This window comes from Pinus tabuliformis, chromosome 5_1, assembly GCF_031772625.1.
Source record: "Pinus tabuliformis cultivar Carrire ecotype Pingquan chromosome 5_1, CPIR1, whole genome shotgun sequence".
NCBI lineage: Eukaryota > Viridiplantae > Streptophyta > Pinopsida > Pinales > Pinaceae > Pinus > Pinus tabuliformis.
Window position 1 is genome coordinate 210,920,039 of NC_142305.1, and position 16,828 is coordinate 210,936,866.

Sequence of the window (16,828 nt, forward strand, 5' to 3'; positions counted from 1 at the left end):
TAAAAAATCCATAATTCAATCAAAAGGCATCTAAAGTATGGAACCTTTATATAAATGTAAAATCAATGAACAGTGAAGTTCTGGCAAAAGGCAAGTTTTGGCAAAAGGCATATAAATTCTGGCAATAAAAGAGGCGAACAACCTAACAAATATCAACACTCTTGGTTTTGTTTTGCTATACATTTGGTTTACAAGTGGAGAAATAGAAATTTAGTTTTGATTATAAAAATGGAAATAAAAATGGTTTGGAAATATTTTTTTAATGTTTTAAAATTGTTTTAGGTATTAATAAGTGGAAACCAAAAAAAGAAAAAGAAAAAAAAATGATTGGAGATAAACTTTTTATAATTTTGTAAATGTTATTGAGTGAATAAAAATGGTTTTAGATAACTTTTTTGACCTTAATTGTTATATGTGTTTAAATAATTACAGTGTATTTAATAAAAATGAAGTCACTTGCTCAAGAAAGTGAGTCTTAGTTAAAAGAAAGTTACTTGTATTTAAGTTGAGAAAGGTTAAAATTGCAAGTAAAAATATACTAATCTTAATTTTTTCATAAATTTTTTGACGTAGGTGACTGAAAGGGGAAGTGACATCAAAAACTCAAATTGATCTACTATAGTTGGGGAAGTGATATCAAAAACTCAAATTGATCTACTATAGTTCCTGTACTATTTTGTAGCTAGTTGGTGTGAATGTATGTCATTTAGATTTGTACTATTCTGAAGTTGGTTGGTGTGAATGCATGTCATTTAGATTTGCTTGGCCAGCGGCATGTTAATCATCTCAAGCCCTATCAACCTCCTATTCTAGAAGAGGAAGTTTACATTTCCCGTCCACCTGCAGTTGTTAGAGGAAGACATGCTACTAGACCTATAGCACCAGAGTATGATGTATCTTGTTAGGCACCAAAGCCAAGTTCCTTATGACAAACAATTGTCTGAGGTTTCTTTTGAACTTGGGGTCATTTTTCGCTAAAACAATGAAGAACTGATGTGCCACATCTAGAAATAATTTATAGCTTGTCTTAATAGTTAGTTGTAGATAATAAAGGTATGGTTAATCTTGAGCACTATGAATTTCAATTTATATTATTTCTTAGTTAAAGATGACTTTGTAAAAACTAATGAAACCTCATCTTACATAAAATATTATAAAAGGAATTTGCTTAGAAACATAATATACAGATGTTTTAGGAATCAATATTCTTGTGCATTTTATGTTTGCAAGTTTTCGTCTTTAGCATTTGAGTGTTATGGCTTATCAATCCAACCATCTGATGAAGGGAGGTAGATCCATTGGTCTAGCAGTTTGCAAATGGAAAAGATTTTGATATCAAATCCATAGCTCCCAAAATATGCAGTGATGTGGGTATCCAAGAGGACAAATTAATGATAAATTATGCACTTGCATAATGGATTTTTATATATCACGATTCTTCTCCAATTTATACATCCCCAGGACAGATAACGCTTTGACAGAGTGGTTGAATCAGGGCAGGCATGCCTGCCCCTTGAAATCCGTCGATTACTATCCTTGCGCGAAGAAAACTTTTGAACACTCCAACCAGGTTAAGATGGCAAAACTGTAAGTCACTACATTGTTTGATTATATTTAATTTATTATATATAATCAAACAATGGGTTTTTTTGCTGCTTCAAATCTCGCTGAGCAGCCGCTGTGTAACGTAACCTGTTCTTACAGTCATGAGCTTGACCAGCAATGCCCTTAGCATGGTAGATGCTCTGGATACATACGGACAGAATATGGTCCTATGGAGGCCTCCAAAAACAGAGAGATCATCCAATTCCTCTAGTACTGCAGATTATTACCATCATTATAATCAAATTTGGGATGTATTAGAGGTTGATAAATTGGTTCCCGATGTGACTGTGTCCAAGGATGAATCCTCTATGAGTATTCAACAGGCGGTGAACAGTGCACCGGATAAATCTGAGCGGAGATTCGTGATACATATAAAGGCTGGGGTGTATAAGGAGATTGTTAGGGTTCCTCCCAGTAAAACTAATCTTATGTTTGTGGGTGATGGCATGGGGAAGACTGTGATCACGGGGTCTATGCGTGTGCCATCCCTGCCTGGTGTTCCAAGTACATATGGCTCTGCAACTGTTGGTAATGCTCATCATTGTTCCTCTTCCTCTTCATATTAAGTTGGAATTTATTTCTTTGCCTGAGTTTGGTTTTGTTATTGTGTTTGATCATGGTGTGGTTCCTGGCAGATTTGAGATGCCTTGAATTGAAATTGGAAAATCTGCTCTTCCAACATGTTTTGATCATTACACATGGTTCTTGCGGACCACATCCCTCTGTGATTTTTCGGGTCAACCTTAGTCCATATTCTCTCCTCTCTCACCTTTTGTCACTAATTCACCCCAAGAGACATTAAAAGAGCTGTTACGATCTTGAGCACTAGCAAAGAAGTAGATGAGTAAGGTCTGCAAGTTGAATTTGCATTGGCTTTCCCTCTTCATGGTCTCAAAATATCATCCACCCCATCTTCCAATTGAAGGATATTTCTGATAGAAATAATTACAGGAATATTATGATTGGGCGTGCCTTTGTCGAACTCTATGTTATGGGCGTGAACGTGTGGCTTTCTCAACATATAGAGAGGAACAAATTCAAAGCTATGGGGCAACCAAGTCTTAGAAGAGATTATGAAACTAGTGACCACATTTTTAGCTTGTGTGCTATTATCAAGGAAGCTGACGTCCCTCATCTAAAGTCCTGTTGCTTTGTGGATTTTCAGAAGGCTTTTGGACTCTGTTCCAAGGGAATTATCGTTCTGGAGACTACGTGAAATTGGCATCTTTGAGTGTCTCATAGTTGCTTTCATGAAATTCCATGGGATATACATTAATGGGTTAGAGCATAACCGAGCGAGTACTTCCACAAGGGAGATGTTTACGTTTTACACCATGTTTTGTTTACCTTATTCTTATTTGCAGAGGATCTGATCCTTTTAGCCTCCTCCCCTAGGGACATTCAGAGATAGCTTGATGCCCCTGCCAATGTGATGGTCATAGAATGATGGTGGTGAACCTTAGTGAAACTGAGGTTGTGATTTAAATATCCAAGAGCACCCTAACAAACTTCCACTTCTTCTTCAAAGGAAGCGAGGTGGAGATTACCATTGCTTATACATCTATGGGATCTGATCCATAGCCCTTAGGTTTAGCTTAAGGCATGTCTTTCAACCCAAACTTAGAAAGGGTTATAGGTCTCTCTCCATGCTTGACCGACAATACTTCCATATGCATTTTCAAAACATCTCTTCTGAGATGCATTTTTTGACACAATTAACAGACCTATAGTACTATATGGTGTTGAAATCTTGGGGCCTACCTCGTTACCACCTGACTGCGCGCAGGCTGAGACAGTCCAATTCCTCATGCTACAGTGTATGATTTAGCATAAACAAACAGTTCCATAACCCATTGTACAAACAGTTTGGCATTCATCCCTTTTTCCTTGAGAGCATTTTTGGACTTGTCTTCTTTCTTCACGGGAAACTCCTATCTGGCCCTTTGCCTTTTTTAGATTGCCTCCACAGGCCCCTTTGTCTAGCGAATGTGTTGTTTTTTTAAAGGCGTCTTCAGTTCTTCAAAGAGTGCCTCCCTCCTTTTAGCTATTCTCTAGATGCCCTAGTGACATCCTAGCCCCTGAATGGAGATAAACATGGATATCAAAGAGGACGTCTATCTACAGTAAATTCAGGTCACTTGGATTGAATCCCACAACGGTTTCACAATCAAATGACCTTCTACTATGATCACTTATTGTACAAGTATGATCTAGGAAGCAATTCTGTTTGATACATTTGCAGATTTTTATGGGTCTTCTTGCAGAACCCAAAGGGCTTTAAACGCTTGTTCAATTCTGTGGCCAAGGAATCCACTACCATTGCTTCCAATTCCTTCTGCATGGACATAAAGTGTGACCTTTCTGCCATGTTGCTAAGAACTACTGGATAAAAATTCCAAACCACAACACTGAGGGCCTGCATGCTAGTTAAACTTAAAAGCCTGAGCAAAGGTAGAGATTTGGCTGACAAGACTTCTTTGGAGACAATCAATTGTGAAAATGACCATACAATTAATGAGAGAGAATTTTTCTACTTGAGTTCAACCCAGATTAATTCCCTTGCAAAGGAATGCTGATCTAGAAAGCATCAACAAAATACAAATGAGAGGAGAAGGAAACAATCAAAATCCAGCAGTGCTTGGAATGCAATCCGTCATTTGCAAGGGAAGCAATAATGCTTTTCTTCATATTGTAGGTTGCTGAAAAGAAGAGAGCAATAACATTTATTTTTGCAGATTCTGCACTTCTTTCATCCTATTAAAGCAGCAAAAAAATTAATTATCGTTTTACATTTTAAGAATAAGATATTTGGAACCCTTTCATATGATAGGTGTAATGTCTTTCAACATGCATTGGGGTTTGTAAGTTTGAGAAATTTCAATGGGCATATGCTAAAATCGGATCCTTTGTTTATTCTGATAACTAGATAAATATGTGTATGCTATTTCTAAACAAAGACGGAATTTAATACTTACAATTACCATCGTTCTTTGGTTTTGAACTCTTATCAAAGGAAAATTCAATCAATCCATATTCCTCGATCCCACTAAATCTTGTTTTAGATGTTGAGGATTGCTAATTTATTTGTTTTCACAATTGCAGCTGTAAATGCTGATGGCTTCTTAGCACGGGATATAACATTCGAAAATGCAGCAGGGCCAGGTAGTCAACAAGCGGTAGCCCTAAGAGTAGATAGTGATCACTCTGCCTTCTACAACTGTGCCTTTCTTGGCCACCAGGATACATTGTACACTCATATTCTTCGTCAGTTCTATAGAAACTGCAGAATAGAAGGCACTGTTGACTTCATATTTGGAGACTCGGCAGCCATCTTTGAAAACTGTCTCATTCTGCTGCGTCCTCGTCAAATAAACTCAGACAAAGGATCATCAGATCCTGTCACTGCACAGGGTCGAACAGATCCAGCCGAGCCCACAGGATTTGTTTTTCATAACTGCACTATCAATGGAACTGAAGAATATATGAGGGCTTACTATGCCAACCCAAAAATTTACAAAGGCTATTTGGGTCGGCCATGGAAGATGTACTCCAGAGCAATCTGCATAAATTCATATTTGGGAGAGGCCATTAGCCCTGAGGGATGGATGCCGTGGATAGAGGACTTTGCTCTTAACACGCTTTACTATGGGGAATACCAGAATTATGGGCCGGGGGCTAAGGTTTCTGGAAGAACGCCATGGTCTAATCCGATACCTGAGAGAAATGTAGGAATGTATACTGTTGGAAACTTTATACAGGGAGACGAATGGCTGCCAGATACAATCAATAAATTCAAAAACAAAGGTTGGTTACTATACAATCTTCTAATGCGTGATTTTCTTCTACATTGTTGTTGTTCCCTGATGATGGTGAAGAATTCAACGGGAAGCAATGGGACTAAAAATTCTCAGACAGTTGCAACCCAAAAATCCATGAGCCACATTGTTTCCTTCTATCACTGTTTCATCTGTCTTTGGAGTATTGCAATTTCAATCTGCTATGAAGGAGCCACTTGCTTTTCATTGGAGGAAAATGTTATTTGTACTTGTCTGCAATTTTTACTGCACTATTTGGATCGACATTGATGACCAAAATGGCAGAACAATTTTGTACCTGGTGCAGAGGAAAGTTGTTTTGTTACTGGGAAAGTTTCAACGCAGCACTGTTTTGTGATTGGGCGAATCCTCCCGTAGTTATGTTTGAAGCATGGGATAAAACTTTTGGAAAAATGTTATGAACTCTAAAGGTTTGGGTGTCTGTATTTGTTGTTGTTTTTTTTTTAAATCACGAAAATTGGTTGAATGAAAATTACAGGGATTTATTGAACCACCAACATAATATTGACTCTCAAGTTTTAAGTAGATATCATTCAAGTTCTCAATATGTTCTTAATATAAAAAAAAACATGCAACTTCTTATACAGGCTGACTGTAAGTGCAGAGCGATTTGGTGAACAGAAGAAAAAACCAGTCTATCGGTCAGCTTTCTGGTTATAGAGGACTCTACGACAACATTACAGCATACTTTTTAAACTAACCAAAAGACTTTTAAAAGGCTTGAAATAAAAACCGGACCTAGAAAGTTATAAAAGTCTGACCTTCCTGGTATAAGATACAAACTATTATTAACACCAGAAATAAAAAGACAACCACAATGAAGAATAATTTAAACATCGTTGGAACTAATAGATTCTAGAACAATATAAGTTTGGATAATACTTTGATCATTTGAAGAATAAGGTACTTAATTTTTAACAGCATGTTATTCTCAACAACGTCATGGCTTATTCTGTGTGACAATTTGCATACACTCGCTTTGATTTTTCCAAGGAGTGATGTTATTCAAAATATATCTCCCTGTGGGTGTCCTTACGCTGCACACAAGCAATGATGCATTCACTTTTTTCAACTTTATGTATGTTTATCATTTCCATCCATATGATTGTCTTCCCATGATTTCTAAGATGTAATTGAGTTTATATCCATCCAATTGTATTATAGGCTCCTAAACCAATGGTAAGATCAATTATTTTAGATTTGCTGACAGGACTAGATAGACACGTGGGATAAATCTTATATTTATAGTATACTCCTCTTTAACGTTATGAGTTTGTACACATGTTTTAACACTTTCTCAGCTCTCAATAAAAATCAGAACATTGTGGAATTCTTTTAGGATCAGAAGCAACGCTAGGGTTGGAAAAAGCATGTAGCACTTATAATGTATCAAACTTAAAATAAGCCAGAAGTCTCCATTTTATCTGGGATTCCTCTTTGTTCATCCCTTGTCTGACACTAAGGTATATAATGTTCTGAAAAGTCTCATTGTGATATCCACTCATACATGCTAGACAGTAAGGCACACCTCTGTGTTGAGATTCAATTCTAGAACCATAATTGTTTTTGACTTTTATTGATTTTTCTTTGTCAAAAATGTAGATTAGCATTGCCTCGAATTGGCCATTTGTTGATGATAAAAAATAAACACTGGTAAAGAAACAAAATTGCATAAAATTTTGACTTCTTTCTTCTATGCTGTTGTTTCTTATGTCATTTGCATAAACTTTTGACTTCTCTCTTCTATGCTATTGTTTTTCATATCATTGCCTTACGGCGTTTCTTTTGCAACATGTGGTGCAAATGCTAGTATATAAAAATACCTACGATACCACCCGATTGTAAATACAACGTGCAGCGTAACATTTAAAGGATGACGGTCAACTTATGTTTAAAAGACGATGGTCAACCTGTGAGTGGTGGGAAAGGGTAATCGCAGTGGAAGGCAATCAAACGGTGGTTAGCAGTAGGCGGAATAGGTGTGGACCAGTGCTGAAAGCGAATGGAGTGGATGAGAGATCGGGTGCGATAGGACAGTCGTGGGTGGAGTATGGTGAGGAACGATGACAAAATGGACCGATCAGGAGTGGTAGTTGGTAGCAGCGAGAGACTACGGATCGTGGGGCAGCGTAACAGCGCGGGCAACAGACAGCGATGGGTTGCAAGTCGAAGGCAACAAAACAACGAAGGTTTGCAGGTCGAAGATCATAGGCTTTGATACCAAATATAACAAACAAAATTTGTATACTCAGAGGAATGCTCTGATACCAAATGGAACAAATCGACTCAAAATTAGACATAAATTATATATATTTTATTAATGAACTTGAATGATGAGTTAGTGGGAGGCCATGGGTGCTTCTTAATGAATGGGCATAATCTTTAATCATGCCCTTTTATTACTTACTAACTATAATTTATTTAATTTTATATAACACATAATTTTAAATCTCTTTATATTGAATGGTTATCAACTCAAACTCTTAAATATATTTACATAATTTTAAACCTTTTGATATTGAATTTATTATTATTATTATTATTATTTTTCCAAAGAGAAAAAGCATCATTGTATTATATTGAGACAATATAAAAACTTCAGAAGATACAAAAGGGTGGCTCATGGAGCAGCCACGATAGAAGCATCGAGGACAGATACAGCATCATAGGTCCATAAAGAGACAGACCTCTGAACATCACAAGCCAGATCATGACATATTGAACTGAGAAACTTTACAGGTCAGCCAAAAGGCATGTCAAATGCATCAGCAAAGGTTTAAACCAAAAACCATTTCAGAAGAAAAACAAAGAAGCATCAAAATTTAATAACCAGGGATAAAGAAATCCTGGACAAAACAGGAATTCTCTTCCTCTTTTACTTCCATAGACCATGACCCAGAGTCTAAGAGCAGACCATCCTTGGATAGGCAATCAGCTTGGAGATTCTGTTCATGACCAATGAGTTGAATGGAACAATCTCTCGTGAGTCCCCATAAGAACATTATCTTGTCCATCCAGCCTGCCATGTGAGGGCTCCTTATGTGGCAAACACCATTTACATGATCGATCACCGGCCTGGAATCACCATAGATTGAAATAGCCTGAACATCAAAGAAAACACAGAAGGCAAGAAAGCCCGCTAGAGCTCTAGCCTCAGCCATCCTTTTAGAGCCTGATCCTCTGTTCCAAGAAATTAGAAATTGAAGCTTCTCGTCCATGCAAATGAGAACTCCGCAGCCGCATATATTTTGTTGTTCAGCTCCGGCAAAGAATGCACTAGGGAACCTGTTGAGGAAACATTCTTTTTCTTTCGTGATTGTATTCTTCATTTTGGGCTGCCTTTTTGGAACTGAATCATAGATGGCAATGATGTGTTGCAGAATAGAATTAAGGGGTTCCTTTGAGTCTTTGAAGATTTTACAATTCCTCCACTTCCATGCGCACCATAGCACAATAATAATGAGAAATCGCCATGGTTCTCTTTGCCCGCTCCACCATTCGAAAGCTGCATGGGTAGAAACAAAAGCAACGTGAGGAAAACCATAAAGGATAGCCAGATCATACCAGATTTGCAGAGAGGATTTGCACTGGAAGAACATGTGGTAATTGGACTCCTCAGCTGATTCGCACATCGAACACCTGCTTGGACCGTGCCAGCTTCTTTTTCTTAAATTATCCCACGTCAAATTCTTGTTGTTGAACACCAACCACACGAAGCAGATTATTTTAATAGGGCATCCCGACTTCCAGAGGGCCACAGGAAATTTTGATCTTGAGTGAGAGACCTTTGAATTGATCATATCAGAGTAAATATCTTTTACCCGGACCGGCAGATGAACATTTGGCACAGTCTAGACTAAGTGATCAGCCGACCCAAAGCGTTGAAACCCACAGCCACCTAGAGCATCTTTGACAGAATTCCATGATAAAACCAGACTCTCCGGCAAACAAAAATCATTGGCATCCTTCCATAAAGAGGCAGAGCCGTGCCAGGCGGAAATGAGCTTGTCCCATGTAAAGATACCATGCCTATGAAAGAAGGATAAAAGTCTCTCGGGAATGGATATGTCTTCGTGACCACTCAAAATGGGATCGATACCAATTAATATTTTGCTACCAGAATGGATCCTCCACTTCAGATTCTTTAAAAAGTATTTCTCAATCTTTCGAAGACTAAGCCAAATAGCAGATCCATACTTGGTTCCAATCGATCCTGTTCTATACAAGTATTCCAGATTTTTACCTTTCATGTCTTTCAATTTAACGGTGATACTCCATGGCCCTTCCCCGAAGATACCTCTCCACAGCGATTTACATAGTAGTGCCTTGCCAAAAGCCCTTAAATCCATTAATCTCCAGCCACCAAGGCGTTTGGGTAAAGAGATTCTTTCCATTTTGGCGAGATGGAATTTCCGCTGTTCTGACTTACCGCCGCATATAATCAACTCAAACTCATAAATATATTTACATAATTTTAAACCTCTTTATATTGCATGATTATCAATTCAAATTCATAAATATACTTAATTTTTTTTTTATTGGTTTGGTTTTGTGTTAATATAAATTCTTCTTAACTCCAAATAGGTGTTCTTGCAAGTTAGAGACTGATCATTTTATCACTTAAAAACACATGCCCACCATCACAGCTTCTCTATCCTCGTTATTTAAATTCTTCTTAACTCCAAATAGGTGTTCTTGCAAGTTAGACCCCGATCATTTTATCACTTAAAAACACATGCCCACCATCACAGCTTCTCTATCCTCATCATTTAAGTAACACACTTTACAGAACCATCTAAAATAGGTACATTTTGTAGTTTTGATTTTGCCATAATTTTTACAATTAGTACACCTCATTTCTGATGTCTTGGATTAATTTTCCTCTTACAATTTTTAAATTTTACATTTGCTTTTAGTACTTAAAATACTATTTCAATTCCATGTTTCAATTCGCAGGTGGAATTCGACAAGTAGAAACCAGGAAACTCCAAATAAGAACCCTTTCCTCGATGAATAGGCTATCTTTATGATAATTCAATTCATACTAAAGGTTAGGTCCTCCACTAGAGAGCTATTATTAAGGGTTCGACGAAGTTGTGTTAAAAAGGCAAATTCCCCCACTTGAAGAATCTTTACACTAAAGTCATAGTTAAGGTTTGTGAAACAATCTAAAGCAATAGCCCACACATGAAACCAACAAATAGTTGCACTACATTCAAACTCAGGCAATTTTGTTTACATCTTCAATTTTTCCCTTTTTCCCCATATTTTTCTACTTTTCTTTTCTTTAATTCCCCTGTGCAATTTTTTTATATATATAACTTGTGCAAATTTTCACACATGTGTGCATGGTCCAGCGGCGGGGCGGCAGGCTTATACGCTCCCTGCCTGCGTTTGATCCACCATCTTGATGCTGCTCGGCAGTGCATTTGATATATGGAGATTGATTTGATATATGGAGGTTGATGTTGATTGATATGACAGTTTATCTGCCTGTATTCATGTAAATATATTGTACAAATGGCCTAATAAATGCTTCTTCAGGGGACTAGCCACCCCATTTTCAAAACTTGTGCAAATTTGAAGCCCCATAGGGGAAAAACTGGCCAATCTAGCGAGCCATGAAGTTCAACGTTGTTTACCATGAAGTTTAACGTTGCTTTTTATTTGTGACAAAATTTGTGCTCTATTTTCTCAAAACTTTCTTTTCACATTCCCGACCTCAAATTTCCCTTCAAGGCAAGAGCTTGCCCATCCTGGGAGCCGAGAGTTGTTTGTTGTCGTTTTTCTATTTGCGACAAAACCACATCAACAACATTAGATTGCCATTGCGAGGATATTTTATATATATATATATATAGATTGTGAGGGTTAATTGTATATGTATTTACCCATGCCACTCATTTTTCTTATTTTTGAAGTGAAACCTTCCGTCTTAAGTTCGTGAACTATAAACAATGATAGAGTAACTTACAAATGATAAAGGCAGACGAAACTCAGACCCGTCCACATTGAACAACCCCTCAAGGTCTTTATGTATATGTTAATGTGGAGTTCACTGTTGTCTCAACATTAGGACCTTTTGGTCACAAGCTAAACAACCTCATAGTGATATTTTGGTTTAACCTTCATGAATATTGTAAGGATTTTAATGTAGTTAATAAAATGATCATGGTAAACAGGGCATGAGTGTCTAAAAAGGCCATGATACAAAAGTGGAAAGTTGAGTGGGTCTAAAGAGTTATTATAAGCATATATTTATAATCTTCACTCATTTTTAAAACTTAGTTTTCCAAATTGAAAGAAGCTACAAGAAGTGGAGGAAACAAATCCTTCAATCTAGGCCATTACTTTCTAAAATTTAGCACGTCGTTTTCCCTACAACCTTGGAATAAGAAAGTAATGGGGGAGTTTTATTGTTAGCATTCATGCATGGAAAATTCAAATGAGGAGGAGGCTGTTGGAAAAACAAAGAGAAGAAGTTGGAGAGACATGGAACAGTAGAAAAAGAGACTTTATAGAACAAACCAGCCCCGGAAATGAGCAAGTAGACCCATTAAAAGTGCCAAGAAACCAAGGGAAATCTGCATAAGTTTAGAGATATCAGCCCTGTACTTTTCTATGGCGTAGAGCACCGGAGAGAGGAATTTTTAGGGAACTGTGTAGCAGAGAAGGAAGGACTCCTTGTGTTGTATGGGGCAGGTAATGTGGATGCATAAGAGCGTCTCTATGCTCAAGAAAACTTTGCAGTAAAAATATCTTGCTTGTGTTGTGTGGAACAGGTAATGTGGGTGCCTAAGAGCTTTTCTATCCTCAAAAATACTTAGCAGTGAAAATGTCTTGATTTGGATCTGTTTGATTGAATTCAAATCCTTATTTTCATCATAGCCCAACTGGGGCTGGCGGCCATAGCAGACTATCTATGGTTGGGTGGAAAATTGAAATTGTTTAGTTTCAGCTAGCCGCCTGGTCATCATCATTTCAAATAGATAATAACTATCTTGGTGCTGGTATGTTGGTTCATGGTTAAACGAAGAAGTATTTTTGTATTCTACTCTGTTTTTTTGTGGCTGTTGTGCGCATTCCACTGGAATCTTGGCAATATTTCATCTAATTCCCGTTGAGATTGTGTCTGGCCTACTTTGCATACATTGATGTTTAATAAAACTTGTATACGTTAAATTAGGCTTCTGTTTCTGGAGTAATTTTTACATAAGTGACGCTGTAATATTATAAAAAACCTGCCATGCTCTAATGGCCTAAGATGCTTTGAAGACGTGTTTCCAGATAATGATCTGAAATGAAGAACTGTTGTGTTGGAGAAGAGATATATTTTCTGATACTAGTTGGCAAATTTGCTTTTCGTGTTTTGAGAATTGAACAGTCTGCAAATCTCAATTTTGTTTTAAATTTTGGGAATTGAACCATCTCTGTTCTGATTTTCCCTTTCCCGTGGATGTGAAGAACCCAGTTCAGACGTATTTATTATAACGTTCTCTGAAGCTCCTGTGCACAAAATACTTCTGGAAATTGTGACTCAAATGTCTACATGGAACCTGATGAAATGCCACGAGACTTTGGTCCATCCTGCTTGTCTGTGTCATCCCTGATCTCGCACTTGTTCCCTCACTTCAAGATACAGGTCCATTACACATTGATAAAATATTTCACTGTATCTCTTTCAGAACATATTATTGCACCTTTACTCCAACAGCAAACGCGTCCTGCTCAATGGTTTCATGTCTGTAACGTTTTTCCCTAATGTTGAGATGCCTACATAATAAATTGATATGAGTGACAAAGCTGATCTTCACTGGGTAACTATGCTTGTACTTTTGATTGGTCTAAGAAGAAGTTTCTGAAACTGACCGACCGGTGAAGAGAATTAGTAGCATTTCTTTGCTAGGTTTCATGGGTTCTCATCTCTGATAGTTGTTTGGGTTCTTTTTGCTCTGAAATTCATCTAAGATGGCATGGGATTTAAACAAAAAGTATCTCAGAAACAATACAGCGCTTGATGCCTTATAAGTGGGTCGGCAGAACCACTGGCTATTGCAGTGATAGATTATGTTTTAGTTATATAGTTCTAATATCTTACTTAAGTATGTTTTGTGACTCTATCATACTCAAACCTAGATGAAAAGGAAAACTGAGTCATCCTTCATCCTAAATGCCATATTATGATATTCTATATAAAGTTACCCAGACAGTAGCCAGTACCACAACTCAGCTATCCAAAGATTTGACAAATAAATAAAATTATAAATTAGCTTGGCCAAAAATTGAAAGAGAAATGCGGGATTTTTGGGCTGATAGATTTCTGTCGTTTGAAATTATGAAATGTTTTACCTGAGTGCTTGAAACTGTTAGGATATTTCAACACTTACGAGTTGTGTTAGTTAAGTTCAACTTGATCTAATGTGTATATTAGGTAAAAGTGTGTTTTAGGTGTGTTTCTTTGGTACATGCATTAGTTCAATTGTAATCCGATGGCCACGATATGTTCTAGGCATAGAGTGATTTGACAGCTCATATTCTCCTTGATATTAATGGCTATTGATCCATGGCTAAACACTCGATTGGTCCATAATCTCTATTTTAAAGGGCATGGAGGGTCATGGTTGATGATCAATTGTGAGAACTCCCTTGTGTAAAATATTTTCTTTTGCATTAATAAAATTGCTTCAAGTGGTCACGTTGGTTGGGGCCATGGACTGTTTCCTTCTCAGAGGGTTTTAACCATGTAAAATTACTAGGGTTGTGATTTTGATCTGGTTGTGTGAGTGGTTATTAAAGGTTTCGGCATAAATCACATGTAGAAAACCTTTGTTGACGCGTTTCGAACCAACTAGTGTGGCTCATCGTCAGGACAAAATTACTCGGATTCTTAAGAAATATAATATTCCCTCAACCTTTAGGCCCTTCAACACCATTCGTAAATCCCTCTGATTGGTGAAGGATCCTGTTGACCCTAAGGACATGAAGGGTGTCTACATGATTCCTTGTTCTTGTGGGACCCCTTATATCGGGGAAACAAGACGCTCCATCCATCAAAGGATCAACGAACACGCAGCCGACCTAAGGCACGGGAGCACCAAGTCTTCAGCATTAGCAAAGCATGCAGAAAAGACCAAGCATCATGTTTGTATTGAGGAGGCCAAGGTTATTGCCAAGGTTGCGCAGTTCCATCACCGTAAATTCAGGGAAGCCATTGAAATTGAAAAGAGGCCACCAATCTCAATAGAGATGACAGTTGGAAGATTAGTAGTTGTTGGATCCCTGCCCTTTCTTCCTAGTCTTGCCTTCTCCTTCGCTCGCCCTCCCCTGCCCCCTCTCCCTCCCTTGTTTGACCTTTTCTAGCTTTCTAGGTTTCCCTGTATTTTCCCCGTATTATCTCGTATCCTTCTCCATCCTCCTAGGTTTCTCCTTTGGTTAATTTATTTTATTAATGGTCATATTCTTGACCATCTTGTTTTTAATTTTTGTCTCTCGTTCTAATATTTTTATTAATAATGCCTTATCTATAATATCTTAATCCCTTGATCCATTAGATGGCTTTACTTATAATTTTGATTTTATGTTTTTTACCCTTACCTTATTCAATCCAAAATTATTATTATTATTATTATTATTATTATTTAACTAATAATTAAAAATAATTTATTAATTCCAAAAACCCTTTTACTTGACCTAGATTGACTATATCTTTCCCTATTGGATTTAAATGTTTAAATATATTAAAAAGAATTAAATTAATTAATTTAATAACCAAATTTAAATAAAATGATATGGAAACCCCTTTACTTAACCTTGATTGACTTTATCTTATCCATATTGGACTTAAATAATTAAATTAATTAAAAAAAGATAAAATAAATTAATTTAATTACCAAATAAAATATTTATAAATAAAATGCAGTAGTATAAGATTCAAATATATAATATATTATAATATATAAATTATTGAATTTTAAAAATAAAATGAAATAGTACAAGATTCAAATATATAATATATTATAATATATAAATTATTGAATTATTTATTAAGAAGATAATTAGTTACTTTGACTAGATACTCATAATTAACATTAGAATATTATTATATAATCTAGCCGTTTTTATATAGCCGTTAATGGTCCCACCTAGCCGTTTGGAAGATCTGCACTCCCTATTTAACTTGCAGCGATGATCTGACTCCTCAACTTGTCCTGACGATGAACCACACTAGTTGGTTCGAAACGCGTCGACAAAGGTTTTCTACATGTGATTTACGCCGAAACTCTTTTTAAAAATGTTATGGATCACAGAAGCCTCAATTCAATAATTGGTTATTAAAGGTGTTCGTCCTGTATGGAATACCCTATTTACCCGAACAAAAACGACACTGAAATCTGTTATGCCATTTCCAAAATCTGGTATAACCTTGAGACTTATTAGGGGTGTATCCTGTCTGTTTCAGACTCTGAAACGCACAACATTGTTTCAGGCATCTCTAGCGGATGTTTTCAGTACTGCATGCACCATTTAATTGAGAAATCAATATTGGAGAGATGAAGCCTTTTATTGCCGAGGTTCAAATATTTTCAGAGGATTTTCATTGTCCATTAGCTAGATCTCCTACTCACAGCTTCACACAGCTCACAAGGCATGCTAGTGAATGGTAACTTTTAGAAGTTTTTTTCTCCCCACATGGCATATTCAGGGGTAAGATAACCTTACGTACCTCTAACTTGTGTGGTCATGTGTTGTACTATCTGGTTTAGAATACCTTCAATGTCATGCAAACCCTCATATAATTCACAGAAATGTCAAGGTCGAGCAACGTATTGCTAGATTCAGACTTTTAAGCATGGATTGTTAACTTGCATAGGAGCATACCAAGAAGCATCTTTTTGAAATCTGTAATGTTGGAATCCTTAATCTTTCTAAGAATCTTTGGAGGGTAATTTGATTACTATTTAAAGTCTTTCAAAACAAAAATAGAGATAGAATGGAAAATCAGATCCCTTTCAGATCTATGGAAATGTATGGATATATGACAAGTACTGCACCTGTGAGTAAATTTGTTCGTGCTCGTGTTTTCTTTGAGAAATATTTGGGTTATTGCAAATTCTCTGCGGTGAGATATATGATATGTTGATTGAATTGTTTTCTTGCACGATCAACTTTGGTTGATGCGATGCGACTTTCAGTGCCATCCATCTAAACCATGTTAGTGTACCATCTGCAACTTCCAATCAGAAACCATACAGCTATGGATTGTCGAGGACCAGAAGCATAAGAGGCACTCTGAAGTATTAAGGCAAACTAAAAGAAATGCCATGGATTGCTTAACAAGTCGATTAATACAAATCCTTAAACAAACAAAGTGGGATTACATGAAAACG

The 16,828-nt window shown here is 36.8% G+C and overlaps 1 pseudogene; it reads left to right on the forward strand.

The window, feature by feature from the left end:
- The first annotated feature begins 1,663 nt into the window (after positions 1–1,663).
- LOC149164147 (putative pectinesterase/pectinesterase inhibitor 51 pseudogene) lies at positions 1,664–7,659 on the forward strand (annotated as a pseudogene).
- The last annotated feature ends 9,169 nt before the right edge of the window (positions 7,660–16,828 follow it).